Consider the following 19459-nt stretch of genomic DNA (forward strand, 5'->3'; position numbering starts at 1 on the left):
TAATACACGTACCCTGGCTAATCGCGTGTAAAACTTCACGCGTACCCCTGTAATACACGTACCCTGGCTAATCGCGTGTGAAACTTCCCGCGTACCCCTGTAACACACGTACCCTGCCTAATCGCGTGTAAAACTTCCCGCGTACCCCTGATATAAACATTACCCGCTTTGCGTTCCTTGTTTGGCAGCCCTGTAAACTGGTCCATGGTTATCACAGCCCTTTGCGATGATTTAGCGATTTTGATGGCTTTTCCTTGCGCGAGGGCGTTCTTGGGGGCGTTACTGGCGCTGCTGCAGGGTCGCTGTGATACTCTGCGCCACGGCTGGTTTGGGAGCCTAAAATCCATGAATACGCTGTGCGCGGAAATCGGTTTTAGCGCACGCGCCTGGCACAGACAATCGCACGCGGACACTCTGCGCCAGCCACTTGCGACACTTTTCTGCGAAATTCTATGAATTACCCTGTGTGTGTTCACTGTGCACCAAGAGCTCTGCCAGATTTTCTCGGTGGTGCTTTTTGTGGGCTTACCAGTATTTTCCAGTCTACATATGATTAGGAAATGGTCAGACCATAAAACAGGTTCAACTGCCTGCAGTGTTAAGGACGATTTTTGCGCAAAAATCAAATCTAGCATGTTGCCCAATTTGTGAGTGGAAGAATTCACATGTTGATGGAGTTGGAGGTCCGCAAGACTCTCAGCAAATAAATCAAGAATAGGGGGCCTAGGTGGATTATATTTCAAGTTAAAATCCCCCAAGACTACCAGATGTGTGTATTGGACCATAAGATTGGCCAGGAGATCAGGAAAATTCTCAAAAAAAACACTTTGAGAAAGACCAGGGGGTCGGTAAATAAGCAAAAAATGGCAAGTAATGGTGGATTTGCTCACACAACAAAACAAGAGGGCCTCCATAGGAATTGTGTGAGGACAGTCCAATTGGGATACCGTGAGTTCCTCTTTAAATACAACCACAACCCCACCCCCATGCTGGGGTGGAACGCGGTCGACATGTAAGACACAGTAGCCAGGAGGAATGGCTTGGAGGAGCTGCGGGCCATAGCTGGCCTGAAGCCACGTCTCCGTAAAACATAATAGGGTAGGTTGCCGATCCTGCAGTAGAGCGCAAAGCTCCTCTGCATGAGCCGGGATCGAGCAAGTATTCAGTAGTAACACTGAAAAATCATTCAGTGTGCTTCTATGGGCAGGCAAGTCGGAAGTGTCAGATTCAGAGCAAGTGTGCTTCCAACCTGGAGGAAATATGGTGTCCTCGGGGGCAAGGTTGGTTAGATGGGCCCTAGTATAGATAATAGCATGCTGGTCCTCCTCGGCCGAAGCACGACAGGCACAGAAGGGCGTGCTGCAGGTGTGCCCGCTGCACCCGTCTGCTGCGCTTCCGATGGATGAGGCACATAAATGCCGTCGGTGAGAGGGAGGGGAGGCTAAACCCGCCCCCTCAGAAACAGAAAGGGGACTGTTCAAGGCAGCACCCTAGAAGGCTGGTAGGTGCCGTACAATACAGTTAAAAGCACAATTAAAATGTAGTAAACGTCCCTGAGAGCGGCTTTATACTGACTAGCTCCTAAGAGCTCGTCTCACCTCTCACCTATGGGCCCTGAGGAGGGCTACCACTGCATTGATCAGCCTTTTAAATTCGCTGGGGTCTGAGTTGAGGCCAAAGGGTAGCACCTTCTATTGGAAATGACAGCCCATGACCCTGAAGCGCAGGAACGATGCGGCTGCCAAATCGGGACATGTAGATAAGCGTCCTCCAGATCCGGGGAGCCAATCCAGTTTCCTTCGTCTAGTGTCTCCTCTATGAGTGCTGGCGTAACCATCTTGAATTTGAGTTGCTATCCCAATCTGTGGGAGAGGAGGAGAGGAGAGGAAGGGACGGGTAGGAGGCTCTCCATGGATACTACGGATAGGATCAAGGGGTCCAAAAAGTTCTGGCACCAAAATTGCACGTGAAAGGCAAACCTACCCCCCACTGGACCCGAAAGGATGCGTCATGCCTTCTTTCCCTCTGAGGCTGTTGCGGAGGAGGGGGACTGGAAAAAGCCCTTGCCGCTTCCCCCCCTTTTGTTGTTTACACCGGTGCTGACTCTGAGAATGGTTAGGTTGCCTAGACCTCCATTCTTGGAAGCCCCGGAACCCGCCAAAAGCCCGCCCCTTGTCAGAGTGTTGATGTGACTGGGTGTATGCCTTGGCCTTTGTAAGAATAGATAAAGACTTTGCAATTTGCGAGCGTTTTTTCTTTTGATCTAATTCCACATCCGTGGTGGAGTGGAAGAGGTCACTAACCTCGAATGGAAGATCCAATATGCGTTCCTGGACATCGGAGTTAAACTTAGTAGCCCAGAGCCAGACAATCCTTCTCATGTCCGTGGCGATGCATATAGCCCAGCCAGATGTATCAATGTGGGCCACGGTGGACTCCATGATGTTCTCCGCTACCAGCTTGGCTTCTCCTAGGCCTGCGCCGCAGGTTCCGGGAGGAAGTCTTCTATTTCCCGCCAAAGCATTTGGTTAACGGCTGCCAGCATGGCATCCGCGTTGGATTGACGCAGGTGCAAGGAGGCAGAGTACAGCTTTTTCGCATACGCCTTCAAAAGCTTCTCCTCCTTGCCTAGCATCGCCGAGGACGAGGTGGCCGAGGACGACTGAGGCTTAGAGTAGAGTGACGCCGCAGCGATCACCGAAGAGTGTGGCTGAGGATGCACTGATAGCAAGAGTGTATCCCCCTCCATCTGCCTATACTTGGTGTTGAGGTCTCGATTGACAGGTTGGGATGAGTGTGGCTTGAGCCACCCCTTTTGGCCAGGGCGATGACATCTTTCTGCATCGGTATCCCCGTTCTGGTGGGGGGTCTTAGGGTGAGGACTTATGCAAAGACCCCCTCCTCTGGCTGCTCGACCTCAGATTGAGGAAGGCCCAAATATTCTGCCAAACCTGCAAGGCGTTCGTGGAAGGCCCTGGCTGAAGACGGTGTGTCGGGGTCCTCCTCCTCGTCTGTGTCCACCAGAGTATCCAGTGTGTCCAGAGCAGGTGACAGAGTATTGGGCGCTGTGGGCTGTGGTGTGGAGACCGGAGCTAGTGGCTGGTGCGTAGGCTAGTGCAGAACCGCTTGTACTGCTGGAGGCTAGGGAGCTGGAATCGAACGAGCCGGCAGGGGCGGCGGGTGGTGCACTGGGGCCTGCGGTACCGGTGTCTTAGGAGGAATGACTCTGGGTGCCGAGGACGAGGTGGCTGAGGACGAATGACGCTTAGAGTAGAGTGACGCTGCAACAATCACAGAAGAGTGTGGCTGAGGATGCACTGATAGCAAGAGTGTATCCCCCTCCATCTGCCTATACTTGGCGTTGAGGTGCCGATTGACAGGTTGGGCTGAGTGTGGCTTGAGCCACCTCTTTTGGCCAGGGCAATGACATCTTTCTGCATCGGTATCCCCGTTCTGGTGGGGGGGTCTTAGGGTGAGGACTTATGCAAAGACCCCCTCCTCTGGCTGCTCGACCTCAGATTGAGGAAGGCCCAAATATTCTGCCAAACCTGCAAGGTGTTCGTGGAAGGCCCTGGCTGAAGACGGTGTGTCGGGGTCCTCCTCCTCGTCTGTGTCTACCAGAGTATCCAGTTTGTCCAGAGCAGGTGACAGAGTATTGGGTGCTGTGGGCTGTGGTGTGGAGACAGGAGCTAGTGGCTGGTGCGTAGGCTAGTGCAGAACCGCCTGTACTGTGGGAGGCCGGGGAGCCGGAATCGAACGAGCCGGCAGGGGCGGCGGGTGGTGCACAGGGGCCTGCGGTACCGGTGTTTTAGGAGGAATGACTATGGGTGCCGGTGGAGTGACCAGAGGGAGCATGTCCCAGATAGCATCCCGAAGGATGGTCCCCATCTGAGGAGTTTTCATCAGCACCAGGAACCTTTAGAAGAACCTGTCTTCGGAGGCTGAAGGGGTAGCAGGTGATATTGACGGAGTGGCTGGCAGCTGCTGGGGCCGGAGCGCGCTCTGCCTTGGTTGCAGGGGAAACCTGCCCTATGCTGCTGATGGGTAGGCTGTAGGCTACGTACCTGGTTGACCGAGTCCCACCTTGTAACTCGTTCCTCCACCCGCTCCGTTCCTAGGAGTGGCATCGGACGAGCGGCCATTTTATCTGGTGTGGCGACCATTTTGTCTTCTGCATGCCACGTGCCAAAGGCGTGGTGTCTGGCTCACTGGGCCCAGCCTCCTCCAAGACACTTGCTGTTGGAGCATGAGACCTACCCTGCACCTCAGGCTAGGGCCTGGAAGGCGTATTGCCCTCGGCAGAGATGCCGGTAGTGCTGCGTGCAGGCGCCCCCTCAGACATAATGCTGGTACTAGGGCATTGTCCCTCGGGTGTACACCCGGTAAAAGAACCTTGCAGTCCCTCAGCACTGGCCCAGGAAGGATCTGGAAACCCCTCGGCCGTAACACCGGTTGCTGGACTAGCCTCGGTATGTGTGCTGGTCTGAGAACCCGAGAGGTTCCTCCCGGTCGGGCGCTTCCTTGGGAAGGAGTCGCCCTTACGGGGTGCAATGGTAAATAGCGGCCTTCCCTGGGCCTTGATTGATGTTTGGCGAAGTCCTTTAAGTCCTCTGGAAGCAACTTTTCGCAGAGCTCCCTCCACCGAGCTAGTCTGTTCTTCAATGCGTGTGAAGTAAGTGCGTTGCACGCGGTACGACCTTCCCAGCCGTGGTCGGGGCCAAGGCAGCAGAGGCAAAGAGCGTGGGGGTCGGATGTAGGGAAGAGCCCCTCGCAGGCTGGACACCTGCTAAAGCCCGCTGAAGTCGACATGCGCCAGGGAGGAGCGTGGTGTCGGAGGACTAAATAACTGATTGACAAAAATATAGAAAAGATATCCAGGGAAGAGCGTGTGGTTTTACATGGCCAAAGCCAAACCCCGGAGCGCTGGTGAAATTGGCCCGTTCCTGTTAACACAGAAAAGGGGACTGAGGAGTGGTGGCAGTGGGAGGTAGTCAGGCAAGCCCATGCTCCCATGGCCATGCCCCCGCACGCCTCAAAATTTAAAGGGGAAGAAGGTTTTTTCTGGTGAAAAAGGTTCCGTCCCTAACGTAAGAGTAATTAAGGTTTTAGAGCAACATGTTTACCTAAATATGCTGATCTTACTTTATTGTTAGGCCCATCTATCATTCGCCCCCTGACTTTCCCCACCTCGTTCACTCACATTCACTATCCTGCACTCTGCCTCCCTCCACCTTACTCTCACCCTCACTCAGCCCAAATCTTCGTGTCTCTCTCTCTCCATCCATCAATCCACCTCACTCCCTCTCCATCGTTCTGTCTTAAGGGATCTGACTGACTGTATGTACCAGTTTATAACAATGTACCTCTATCCCTCCCTCTCTCCTTAAACATGCACTTCTCTCTGTCCCCAGTGATGTGTCTGACCATTTGTCTCTGAGTTGGTAACAATGTACCTCCATCAGTGTATACTGAATGGTTCTAGAGCCACATGTCTGTTTCCTAAATGTGCATGTTTTACTGGACCGTTAGGCCTATCTTTCACCATAGCGATCCCCACCTCATTCACTCATACTCACTATTCCATCCACTTCCACTCTTACCTCCCTCTCTCTGTCTCCCTCTCTGTCCCAAGGGATAAGAATCTTTTTTGTAGAAAAAAATAATATCGCTCCATATTTAAATACATCACACTTTTATGCATACATTTCTATTTCAAACACTATAAATTATTTCTCAATGTTAGTAGGTTAACATTATTTTTCAAAAAATTGTGGGTATGCAGTTTATTGGATTCAAAACACGATGGGCATGATTTCTCACTATAAAAACGTGCAATAAACACTGAGCTAAGTGTCTGGCAACAACGAAAAACACTGTCATGGCTGCATCTACTGTTGCTTATTTTAATACAGACATATGTTGTACCAATAGCTATAACAGAATTAACATAATTATTAAAATTAAAAACGAAATGTTAATGGTGCTATTGGATGAATAATAGAGTTACGAATTCACTTTTTGTATTAAAACGTAATGTAACATTTTGAATGTGACTTACTTTTCTTTGGTGAAGCCCATTTTGAAAAAGTTACAGACCAAGAAACTAAAGCAATTTTGACCTTGGTTGGCGGCTTTCTCAAACTGTGTTCCCATTGTACTCTGACCATGAGATTTTAGGGAGCACGCATTTCAATGATAACATTTTTATTCTGGTGACCAAATAATGGATCATTTGTTACTAAAATACCACATAGACTGAAATAGAATAATCATTTCACACTTGTTTTGAAAGAGAAACAATGCCATTGAAGATCCATAATGGACACCCTGAGTTGGATTCAAGTAGGATGTTATTTATTTTTGTATTTGTATTTCCTCTTCGCTCTCTTACCTTGGCTGGCTTCCCTTTCACTCCCAACTTAAATTTCACTACCCTTGTCTCGTTTTTAAATCTCTTGATGATCTCGCTCCCCCCTCTCCTTTCTTTCTACACTCCCTTCTGCTCTCTCTGTTCAGCTGATCTCTTCCTACTTACTGTTCCTCCCTCCCCTTGTGCCTCTTCTCGTTTCCGTTTCTTTCAACTCCTTGCCCCCTACACTGGAACTCTCTACCTCTCTCTATCCGCTCCTTTACCACCTACTCCTCCTTCTGCGCTTCCTTGAAATCTCTTCTCCTTTCCCCGTCCTGACTTTCCTCATCACTTCCCTTCCTCTTCTCTCCCACCTTCCTCTTACACTTCCTCTACTCCCCTTGAAACTTCATCTTATTCCCCCCCTGACTTCCCTTATCTCTCCCCACTACTCCCTCCTTCACTCCTTTAACCTAGGTAAATTGATCTATATACTGTTTTTAATGCTTGTCTCATGTTTGTAATTATGCTTCTAGTTAGCATGTTCTTTGTATTCTTTTTGTTATAATGTAAAGCGCTTTGGCGTAAAGCGCTATATAAACTTAATAAATACAAAATTTATTTTTGATATAAGAATGTAATTTTGAGCATGACGTAAAATGTAAGGAATAACAGTTTCATGGTCTGTGCATGTATTGCCGAACTAATGCACATAAAGACAGTCATTTTCTTTCAACAGTATTGCATGTAAAAAGATATTAACAGGGTAATTCATGGAATAAATGTGCGCTGAAAAGGGGAGCGCAAGTGTGAAAATCGCAGCGCACGCGTGCCAAAGACACGCACGCAGCCGTTCATCGATTCATGGAATGCGCCGCGGTAGTAAAACCTGGGATGTGCACCAAATCTGTGGGTGGCGCACGCGTCACTAAACGGCATGAGCTACGCGCACAGGGAAAGCGCACATTGTGTAGCGCACACAAGAAAAGTGGGCTGAACACAGGGCGTAACAGGCGGAATGGGGAACAACGCGTGAAAATGTGGCCGTTACGTGGGAAGTACAGGAGGTAAATGCTCGCAACACCCACACACGCACTAACAACACGTATTCATGGAATTGGACAGAGGAAAGCCGTGCGCCAAAAAAGACGCGCTAAATCAGAAACACGTACACCAGCAGGAAGCAGGTGTAAGCGGCCCCGCGCAGTATAAAAGTGTGCGCAAACAACAAACAAGCTCAGACGCTACGATGAATATACCGTTCCTCGCAGCAGTGGTCATGGGACACCGCAGGAGGAGGAGGATAGCCAGGCCCCGCATTTCTTTACCCAGGACCAGCCTTTTTGGGATGCCTGATGACCAGGTGTATGGGAGGGACAGGTTTCCACCACACATAATCATAGAACTGGTCAGAGAGTGGGAGGATGACCTCACATCACCCACCCTCCCAAGCACTGAGCCCCTTGGAAAAGGTGCACAATGTACTGACTTCTTGGCTACTGGGTCATTTCAGCGGACAAGTGCCATAGTGGAGGGTGTGTCACAGGCCTTGCAGGCACGCTGCCTACACCAGGTGTTGGCCATCATGACGGCACGCCCCTCAGTCAGCAGACACATTCACATGCCCAGAACACCTGCAGAAAGGCAGGCTGTTGTCCAGGACCTTTACGGGGTGGCACACTTCCCCAAAGTGCTAGGTGCCATTGATTGCACCCATGTGGCTTTACGTCCTCCCAGGGCCACTGAGCATATCTATCGAAACCGCAAGCACTGGCATTCCATCAATGTGCAGGTTGTATGTGATGCGAAGGGAATCATCACCTCAGTATATGACAACTATCCAGGGTCCAGCCATGATAGTTTCATATTCAGAATGTTACCCCTAAACCGGGACCTGGAAGCTGGGCAGAATGGCGGCACATGGCTAATTAGTGAGCATAAATGCCCTGCACATGCATGCATGTCAGAGACTGAGAAATGTGAAAACTCCACTAATGACAACCATTATCACCTCGCCAGGGGACAGTGCCTACCCTCTGAGCACCTACATGATGACGCCAATTCGGAACCCCACCACACCACCCAAGGTAAGATACAACACAGCCCATATTGCAACCCGGGGCATAGTGGAGCGCACATTCGGAGTGCTCAAATCACGCTTTCGCTCCCTTGACCGCTCTGGTGGGCAGTTGCTATATGCGCAGGATCATAGTGGCAGCATGCGTCCTGCACAACGTTGCAACCCGGCGGGGCGTGCCGGTGGACATGGTGGTGCCCCCACATCCCCAACCACAGCCGCTGCGCATGGGAGGTGAAAGGGCACGTGGTGAGGCTAGCCCGTACCCAGCTTATGGCAAATTACTTCACCTAAAATCCCACCCCTGCAGAGTGCACCCAGGCCTGGCACATACCAGCTCACAATCAATGATGATGACAAAAGGAACAGTCAACTGTCACAACCATACCAGCCTGAGATTGTTCACCTGGATGTGCTACATTGTGTGCATCCCTAGCTACTCAAAGACACTCAATGCTGTGTCAGAAAAAGGTACACATTCATGCAGCATGAAGGACTACCCCCTTGCAAAATACCACATCAAAATAGTGGCATTTCACCCAACCCCTCCTCATCTCACCTACCCAACACACCATGGCATGGCATGCAATGTGAAAGCAACCAAATGAATGCACAACACATGACACAAGTGTCACAAAGTGCACTGTCCCAAATGGAAACAGGCAACAGACAATTTGCTCTCAATAATGAATAAAAAAATAACACACATGAACAAATACTTACCAGCAAGAGACAACATCTGCACATGATCAAACAGTGGCAATATATGAGAATAAAAAATTAAAGTAGTGTAAGTGTCACAACCTGACTAAGGCAGCACATCGACCCCTTCCATCTGCAGAGTGTTGCTGGTAGGCAAATGTTTCAGTGTACTGCATACAACATGAACTGCATCTGCAAAGTAGACGGGCTTGTTAAGACATGAAGAAGGTACATGTATATACGGAAAAAGTCATGGATGTAGAACCATACATAAATCCACCATGCAGTGGAGATTTCAACAACAATACCCACTAGGGATGTATACACAGTTTTGACTACAGACTGTCCACACAACTTATGGGAGCCCAATGTCACTGTGTAAGTTACTGTCACTTGGTCACACCCTTTGCGAGCCCATGGACAAAGACAGGATAAGCCTGCATGTGCCCAGCTGGAATACACAGTGGATGCCTATGGGAGCCACACACAGCAACACACTGTAAAAAAAAAAGAAAAAACAAAAGAAAAATCAAAAATGGACCGGGGGGGACGCCACTCAGGAGGGACGAGGTACAGGGTGCGCCCCAACACCCACATGCGTGGATGTTGAGAAAAAAACCCTCGATGGGCTCATGGCCTGCACGGCTACGCTACAGTAGGAGAACTACAGTCGCTGTCCACACCCTCTGGTGGTACATTAGAAGGTGGGCGTGATATGGGAGGCAGACCAGGCAAAGCCCTGGCATGCTCCTCCATGGCAGCAAGCATGCGGGTCTGAAAGGTTTGGTTCTGCAGGATGATACGGAGGTATGGAGATCCCTATGCAGCACCTCATGGGTAGCACGCATTTCTGCCTGCATGGCTTCGCGTGATGCCCGGATCTCCTGATGGGTTGCCTGGAGCTCAGCTGAGAGTTTGTGTGTCAGCTGCTCCAGCTGCTGTTCTGCTCTTGTACTCCAGGACACCTCAAGTTCACACAGAGTATCTCTGAGGGAACTGTGTTCCAACCTCAGGACTTCCCTGTGGGCCTGTGACTCTACAGATATGGCTGTGCGCAGAGTCTCCAGTCCAGCCCGTCGCTCCCTGTCGGAGGCCAACATGTCCTCCCTGTGTGAGTGGCAAATGGACTCTGTTGCCTGCTGCTGGAGCTCCATCTGCCTTTCAGGGGGGAGAATGGAAGTGGCCACCCTATCCATTGCCTGAGCCACCATTTCACATGCCCCCTGTTGTGCTGCTATAGTGTAGATGGAGTTCTCCCACACAGCATTGCCTGGTGGCGCACGGCCACCGTGTTGGCGGGCACCACACCAGTTTGGGGCAAGGTGATGTGCACCTTGCTGTGCTGGCACTGCCTGAGGCTGCAGGACTGCATTCCTCCTTTGATCTGCTGGCCCAGGAACAGGAGCAAATATTGTGGAGTGTGACCCTGCATCCGTAACCGCCACAGGTGGACATTCCAACACTGAAATCTCCATAGAGGGGTCTACCCCCGGTGCAGGTGGGTTGGACAGAACAGCATCCCTGCCAGAAACACTCACCTGTGACGGGACATATGTCTCAATGTCCGATTCAGCACCTGATTCCTAGAGGTCTCCGGAGGTGTACCCAGAGACACCCGTGGACAGTATGGTCTGTAGGGGGATTGGGTTTTCACCCACCACCACCCCACGTCCTCCACTGGTGCCCGGGTGTGGCTGTGAGTACTCCTGGCTCTGCGCCATCTCCTCCTCCTCAACAGCATCAAGTGCCTCATCACCTGCAAAAACATGAAAGATAACTAATGAAAACAGGCATGAGCACCATAGCACACACACATAGGCATGACGAGGCAGACATCCAGTACATAAATGACAAATGTCGCACATGACAACTCTGGCATGCATGCACTGTCAATGAGTTGGAAGGGGAGGCAAAAAGCAGACACTGATGGCTCCAAGATGGAAAACCAACACATGTGCTGCATGCTGTATAGCACTGGCATCACACATTAGCCTGTGAGTGGCATGGATAATCCACATACATGACACATGCCAGCACACAGATGGCACGTAGCATAGTCATGGCAGATTTGACAAGGACACCCAGATGGTAGCAAATCACTACTGTCACCCATCCATGTGAGATGGACATCATGAAATTAAACATGGATAAAAGTGTGACAAACATGCATGTGCCACACACTGCAACAAAGCCAGTGTTCACTGATACAGTGATGGCAGGCACATCGATACATCAATGGTTGCCACTTCGACATGACAGAATACAATTGTCATGTTCAACATTCACACAGGGCCCCAAAATGATTGTGTGCAGGCAATGTGTAGGTGCACATTACTCAATCAGCCTGATTGTTCAAATCATTCCCATAATAAGTTGAGAAATATGGGCCATTGTGGGGTGTAATCTATGACTGATGTATGTCACATTTGGGGCAGTAGGACACAAAAATGTGTGGTAAAAATGCTAAATATTTCATCAATGAGGCAGAATGAACAGGAAAACAGTATGAACAATGTTGTGGCAAGAAGACAGTTGAAGGGCAAGTGCAGTAATCATGTGCAAATTGTCAACTGAGGTCAGAAGGGATACTGTGAAATGGAAACCCACTGCCGGGGAATGGTTTGGAGGGACCACATGGGTGACCCATAGCAGTCATGACTACACAGCCTCACCTGGCACTCAATCAGAACACATCACCCAAGCAACATACACATGGATTGCACACACATGCATGGTCACTCACCGGACGTTGCTTCAAGATCTGGTCGGTCTCCCACGCCTTGGATCTGATCCTCTGTGATGAATGCTCCAGCGATAGACTCATGTTCAGTGAGTTGTTCCTCCTCTGGTGGAGACCCACCACCAGTCACCAGAGTAGAGGCATGATTGGAAGCCAGCTTGTTCTTTGCTCTGCGTTTCAGGTCATTCCACCGCTTAGAGCAATCATCAGCTGTGCGCTTCACAAATCCAAGGGAACTAATGTGGTCCGCGATGGTCTGCCAGTGGGCCCTACGTTGAGCAGTCGTAGTCTTGCACCCTGCAGTCACCACCATTTCGTGGCCATGGGCCGACACGTAGCCCACAAGTGCATCTAGTTCTGCATCATTGAAACTAGGCTTCCTTGACGTGCCGGAGTGGGTAGCCGTGTCTGGGGTCCCAGCCTGTACCGCAAGAGCACCCTTCTTCCTCTTGGAAGTTGGTGCGGACCTTGAGTGGTTTACGCCGCTCTGGTTGGTAGGGGCAGAAGTGCAGGTGGACTGGGCACTGGAAGTAGCCAAAGGCACTATGACCAAAGGTCTCACTGCAGGCATTGGCTGCATGGTGATGTTGGCAGGACCAACGTTGGTGTGATGGACTTGGACCAACACTGTCCCGGCTGGGAGACCCAGAGCTGGGGTGGATTGAGCTGCAGCTGCCCCTGCAGCCTCCTCACTGTGGCTACTTGGGGCAGCAGATGATATTGTTGCACCAGATCCACGTGGCCTGGTGACAGCAACTTTCACCGCCACACGTGGCTTCGACTTGGTGACACGGAAGTCAGCCTGGGAGTCATCCTGTGCCGGTTCGGTTGACAATATGGGCAGGGTTAACCAGGCCTGAGCTGGGATGGTGTCAGCCACATCTCCCCGACCCATTGGGGGCATAGGTGTCCCTGGTTGGTCCTCCACACACTGGCCTCTTGGGCCACACTGCACATCCTGGCCACGTCCCCTACCGCGCCCACCTCTTTGAGGTTGGCCACCTTTGCTTGGTCGCCTCCCAACCATGGCACTGATGTTGTTGTGCGAATGGGAGTTGTAGTAAACAATTGTCCTTGGCAATTGGGGTGAAAGGGGTATGGTAATAGATGGAATACGTACCCTAGTGCTCTAGCAAGGCTGTCTGTGACCCCTGGGGGAAGATGACGGGTCACGCAACGCACAGGTACCCCAAAAACAAAACGTAATGTGCACACGACCACTGGTAGACCACGTGCGTGGAATAAAGAACCCGCACTATGCTGTGGCACCCAGAAACACAAAAACAAGCATACACGTGGTACACGCAGCCTACAATGACCTCTGAATGGGTACGCAAAACACAGGGGCAACCACAGTTGAAAAATACGTGCGCGACTCATTGTCTGGCTGGAAAAAGAACGTGAAAAAGACGCACGTGTGCGCGTTGGCAACACCCCCGCCAAAAGAAGAATTGAATGCTGTCTGAGTATACAGGGAGTACGAACTGGAACCGTTGTGAAGTAATCTCGTGTGAACAGACAAGAAGTACAAGAATCATCCGCTCGCTCTCCACAAAAAGCACGTACAAGAAAATGGCATCCTACGCGCACCTTTTAACCCAGCCCACACGTGCAACATCACTTACGCACGTACGTGCTGAGGGCCTTTGCTCCAATTACACGCAGTGACACCCGGACGTGCAGTTTTTGCACGTGTACAGTCAACATGCACCCATGTTGAGGGAAACGCCCTTGCGCGTCACGTCACAGACGCGCTTACATGCTAAGGGCCTTTCCTCAAATCACACGCAGACGTGCATTTTTTTCACGTGCCAAATCACTCCGTATCAAGCTGGCCACGCAACAACACACGGAAGACCACGCTCCGCCCAGAAGGCCATTTTCCTGCCCCCCAGGAAAAATGCCAGAGCACGCTCCCACCTGCCATCTGCTGCTGCTGCCTGCCTGCCTGCTGCCCACGTGCCCTGCTGTTTGTTGCCTGCACGTCAGCCATCTGCAGGGGTGCAGTTGCTGTGACCACCCCTGCTGGAACAAAAGACTCCCGACTGGTATTCCATCACTCCACAGGCCAGCCCCAGGACCCAGTTGCCCACCCACACCTGCCTCTGGGGTTGCCATGTCGGACACAACACCATCTGGCACCACTGGCAACCCCCAGCCAGAGAGGCAGAGGGCTACCAGCTTCAGTACAAATGAAGTTGGTATCCTGGTGGAGCAAGTCCTGGGGCAGTATGATGCCCTCTTTGGAAGTTTGCGCGCCGACAATGAAGGACGGAAGAGGATCTGTATGGACATCGTGGCTGCCATCAACGTGGGGGGGTGGCAGTCCGTGACATTCAACACGTCCGGAAGCGCTGGGAGGTCTTCAGGTCCAGGACCCTCAACAAGGCCCGGTGCCTCTTGAAGGCAGCGGATGCTGAGGGGTGCCGGGTCCGCCTAAACAACAACCAGCGAGCGGTAAGTGTACATGCGTACTGATTGGACGCTGTGCATGTTGAGGTGTGGCAGGAGTGTGCCGGTTGCACATATGTCTTTGTAGGGCCATGTATGGATGTGTATGTACAGGCACATGAGCCTGCCGCATGTGAGTCCTCTCATGTGTGAGACACATTGATGGTGTATGTGTTGGTAAGCATACTGGCCTAATGCAGGTGTGGGTGCACACATTTTTAAATTTCTGTGTATGTACTGTGGCATGGTTGTGGTGTCACACATGGATGCTGCTTCCACCTGCATGTATCTGCACTATGTACATTTGCATATGTGTGTATTTGATAATTGTGCAACTGTGATACACCATGGATGCATGTGACACTGACATGTAGGAGGCTGATTGCCAGATGTGACATGGATGGCGATGTTATCACTGCGACAGGTGGTGGAGATGTACAGATGCATGTATGTCTGGTGGCGTGTGTGCATGTGTTCTGCACTCCCCGTGTTGCATGTGATGTCAGGCTCACCTTCAGCTGCTCATGGTGTTGTTTGTGTATGGATGGTGCTGCCTGGTGCAACATTCCTGTTGATTTGCTCATGTGTGTGAGTTGCCATGATATGTGTGTTTGGTAGTGTGATGCCATGTCTGAAGTTTGACACTGCCAGTCATGTACAACTGTCATGTGGGTATCAGACCATTGTACAGTGCCCTGATGTCTGTGTTCTATCTCTCCCTGTCTGCAGCGTCAACTAATGAAGAGTGCGGAGACCGTGCTGTGGAGCAAAGTGGCAGGGATCGCACCGCCAGCTGGAGATGCAAGGCCCGGCTCCCCTCCCATGTTGTCATCTCGTCGGGGAGTGAGGAGTCTGGTGCCGCGTCGTGGCCGCAGCTGCCGAGGGTAGGTCCAAGAGGCGGAGGTCAGAGGTGTACTCCTCGGCAGCAGAAGGGGCAGCTGAGACCCCACAGGGTCTGATGGAGGAAGATGGCACGGAGTCATCCAGGTTGGTGGGGGGTTTGGTTGAGGAGGAGGCCGTGGAAGGGACACACACGGGGTGTGGGTGGGGGATTCCACTGGTGCTAGTGGTGCAGTCCAGGGACAGGAGGCAGCACAGGCCGCCACGGAGGTGCCTGTGTGTAATCCTGTCCCCAATCCTGTGACTGCATCATCCCACACCAGCAGGGATGCCTACGTCCAGACCCGTTCTCAGGGAGGGGATGAGCGCACAACAACTGGCCTTCCTCTCCCTGCGGACGTGGCAATTCGGGACCGTGTTGAGCCTGTCCTGGCTGGGATGGCGTTGCGTCAATGGGGCATGCGAGATGACCTGCAGTGTTTTCGTGAAGACTCTGCACGTCATCTTGGATGCCTCTTTGATCGCGTTGACCTACTAGGACGAGTCACCAGTGCTGGATTCCTCCGTGTGCTGTACCTTCTACCGACCCCCTCCTCACCTGAACCCCCTATGCGCCAGTTGTCCTCCGTGGCATCTTTCGGCCCATGTATCACCTGGGTACCCTGTGGAGCTTGCCTCTGACCCAACGGCCAGGCTGGTGGAGGACACATCCCTGACACAGTCGGGAGTCGGAGGTCCAGCAGGGGTGACTACACCAACAACTGTACCCCAGCAGGAGGAGGACGTGCATGCATCAAGAGGCAGGGCACAGGCATGGCAGCAGCAGGCTCAAGGTGAGAGCGATGATGGCTCGGGGCCATCAACATCAGAGGGGCAGGCATCGGCTGGAGGGCAGGAGGACAGCTTTTGGGCCAGCAAATAATAATAAATGTGGAGCGGCGGTGGGCAGAAGAGGTACGGCTCACTATGGTCGGGGCGGAGAACTCCATGCGCAGGGCACTGAGGCGGGCTGAGTACCTCGAGGCAATTCGCAGGGAGTTGGAGTTGGACATGGCTACATCCCTGCGAAAACCTCGGGGCCATGGAGCAGACCCGCCTCCAGGACGTGGAACAGGAGTTCGATGATGCCCTGGCCCAGGAAATCAACAAAGTGAGCCGTGGTATATAGATAATTAGTGTTAGGTTTGCTTTCTGTTTTTATTTATTTTGGGGCGCTTGGACAATGCCCCACCTTTTTGTATATAGTTGTTCATTAGGTAGGTTTTTTTTGTAGGTTTCCTTTCAAGGTTGGGCTCATGGACCCTGGATTTGTACTTTGTATATAGTTTAACACTGGATTTCACTTCTTCTTTTTTTTTTCATGGATCAATGGTTTTGTCTTATTTTTTCACTTTGGATTTGTTTTGACGGACAGACACTTTGGACCCATGTGCTTTTGGATTGATTTGGATTCTGCTTTCACACATTTTTATTTTATATTTTGGACATGCAGCTTTCTCTTTATTATTTCCATTATTGTATGTTTCATTTCATTCCCTTGCTTTTGTGTTTAATACATTTTTATTTCATACTTCAATGTGTGGTATTCTCTCTTTGGTTTCAAGCATGTCACAATGTGTGTTTTCTCAATCACTTGCACCCATTGTGTGTGTGTGACGGACATGTGTTGATGTGCATACTTGCCATTTGGGATGTATCATATGATGGGGATTTCAATGTAGGGTGGATGTAATACTTGGTTGTGTGTTTGGACTGGGATGGCGTGGTGTGGTGTGTGATTTGGGTGGCCATAAGGCCCATGATTGTGGATCGTGATGACGTGTTGGGGGGACATGAGTCAGGGCCTGCTGGCAGGTGCCTGTCACTGCTGGGTGGGTGAGTGGGTGGGGGGACATGAGTCGGGCCTGCTGGCAGGTGCCTGTCACTGCTGGGTGGGTGAGTGGGTGGGGGGACATGAGTCGGGGCCTGCTTGCAGGTGCCTGTCACTGCTGGGTGAGTGGGGGTGCAGGGGAACATGAGTCGGGGCCTGCTGGCAGGTGCCTGTCACTGCTGGGTGGGTGGGGGTGCAGGGACATGAGTCGGGGCCTGCTGGCAAGTGCCTGTCACTGCTGGGTGGGTGGGGGTGCAGGGGGACATGTGTCGGTGCTCACTTGTGCATGGAGACATGTGGGCTGGCTGGGGGGCATAGCAAGGGTGGATGGGCTGCCTGCGGGGCATGGCCAGGGGTGCAGGGTAGTCCCTGTGTTGTGGGATGGCTGCAGGGCCTGGGGAGGAGGGAGAGGGCACACCTGGGAGGACACACACTGCCAATTCATGTTGGGGCACCCCAGGAATACAGTACCCCGCTCGCCCAGCGAAATCGCGTGTGACACTCCCCGCACACCCCTCAGAATACACATAACCCGCTCGCCCAAGGCCTATCGCGTGTACAACTTCCCGCGCACGCCCACAATACACGTACCCCGCTCGCCCAAGGCCTATCGCGTGTACAACTTCCTGCGCACCCCCGAAATACATGTACCCCACTCGCACAAGGCCTATCGCGTGTAAGACTTCCTGCGCACCCCCAGAATACACGTACCCCGCTCGCACAAGGCCTATCGCGTGTAAGACTTCCCACGCACCCCCAGAATACACGTACCACGTTCGCACAAGGCCTATCATGTGTAAGACTTCCTGCGCACCCCCAGAATACATGTACCCCGCTCGCACATGGCCTATCGCGTGTGAAACTCCGCACGCACCCCCAGAATACACATACCCCGCTCACACAAGGCCTATCACGTGTTAAACTTCCCGCACACCCCTGAAATACATGTACCCCGCTCGCCCAAGGCCTATCGCGAGTAAAACTTCCCGCGCACCCCCAAGATACACGTACAGCGCTCGCACAAGGCCTATCGCGTGTGAAACTCCCCGCGCACCCCTCAGAATACACGTACCCCACTCACACAAGGCCAATCGCGTGTGAAACTCCCTGCGCACCCCTCAGAATACACATATCCCGCTCGGCCAAGGCCTATCGCTTGTAAAACTTCCCGCGCACGCACCCCCAGAATACATGTACCCCACTCACACAATATCTATCGTGTGTAAAACTTCCCGCGCACCCCCCAAATACACTGTACCGGCCCTGTGAACTGGTGCAGGGTTAGCGCGGCCCTTTGCGCTGCATTGGGGATTTCAATGCCTTATCCTTGCGCAAGGGGCGTTCTTGGGGGCGTAACTGGCGCTGCAGGATGTTCTCTGCGCCAGCGCTCAAAATGGCTTTGATATTCCATGTATACGCAGTGCGCCAGAATGCTGTTTAGCGCACACGGCTGGCGCACGCTGGCACACGCTACCTCTCTGCGCTGCTCGCGTGCGCTGCCTCTGCGCTGAAATCTATGATTACTCCATAAATATCAGGCAAAAATCATGACACACAGAACCGAGAAGCAATTGTAGAACAGGCATGGTGCATGGTTATCAGAAGCCTTTTATAATGGCGCAATGAAGTTGAAACACTGAATCAGGCACATGATGTATCTACAGAATTGATTTGAAATAATGTATACTTTCAATGTAGGTAATAATGTTACTTATATCGCCAATGGTAACAAACTAAAACAATGTTTGTCTTGATCCCTAGTTAGGTCACGAAATTGTGCATGTGTCACCGAAACCTTATTCCTGTTGATGGTAATGGTGATGCTCCAGTTCTGGGAGTAAACTCCTACAAATGCATCATTATGAGATGATCATGCCACTCCAGTTTTCAATTTTGCAGTACCTGTGATAAGAACCAACATGCCAGTTATGCTGTTCTTAATAGAACTGGAGAATACAGCGTTTTACTTGATGTTTCATGAACCATTGTTTCTACACAAGGGAGCGCCATGTGCTTCGTGATAATGATAACAGGAGGTCAAATTGAATTTAAAGACAGATGTTTTCCCAATATGGACTTGGATGTGAGCCAATGGAACATTTTCATTTCCAACTAAAGAAGTTTGAAACAAAAGTGGAATAATAAATAGTACAAGAAATAACTTTTTTTGGAAAGCATCTCAAATAAAAATCAAAGTGTAACAATGATTGTATCTAAAAATGGGAATCTGATAGTTTCTTATAACATGCTTCCTATTGCTTGGATTACCGAAAATCCCATTGATGGATGATCTGTTACTTCAATGGTTATGTACTTAAACACTTTCAATGGCTCTGACTGATGTAGTTAAAAGTTTACACCTCAATAAAAATATAACGATCTACTAACTTTTTGACTGTGCGCAATTATTGAAAAGTTAAAATCTTTATG

The sequence above is a fragment of the Ambystoma mexicanum genome, chromosome 3p (assembly GCF_040938575.1).
Source record: "Ambystoma mexicanum isolate Mex_15411 chromosome 3p, UKY_AmexF1_1, whole genome shotgun sequence".
Classification (NCBI taxonomy): Eukaryota; Metazoa; Chordata; class Amphibia; order Caudata; family Ambystomatidae; genus Ambystoma; species Ambystoma mexicanum.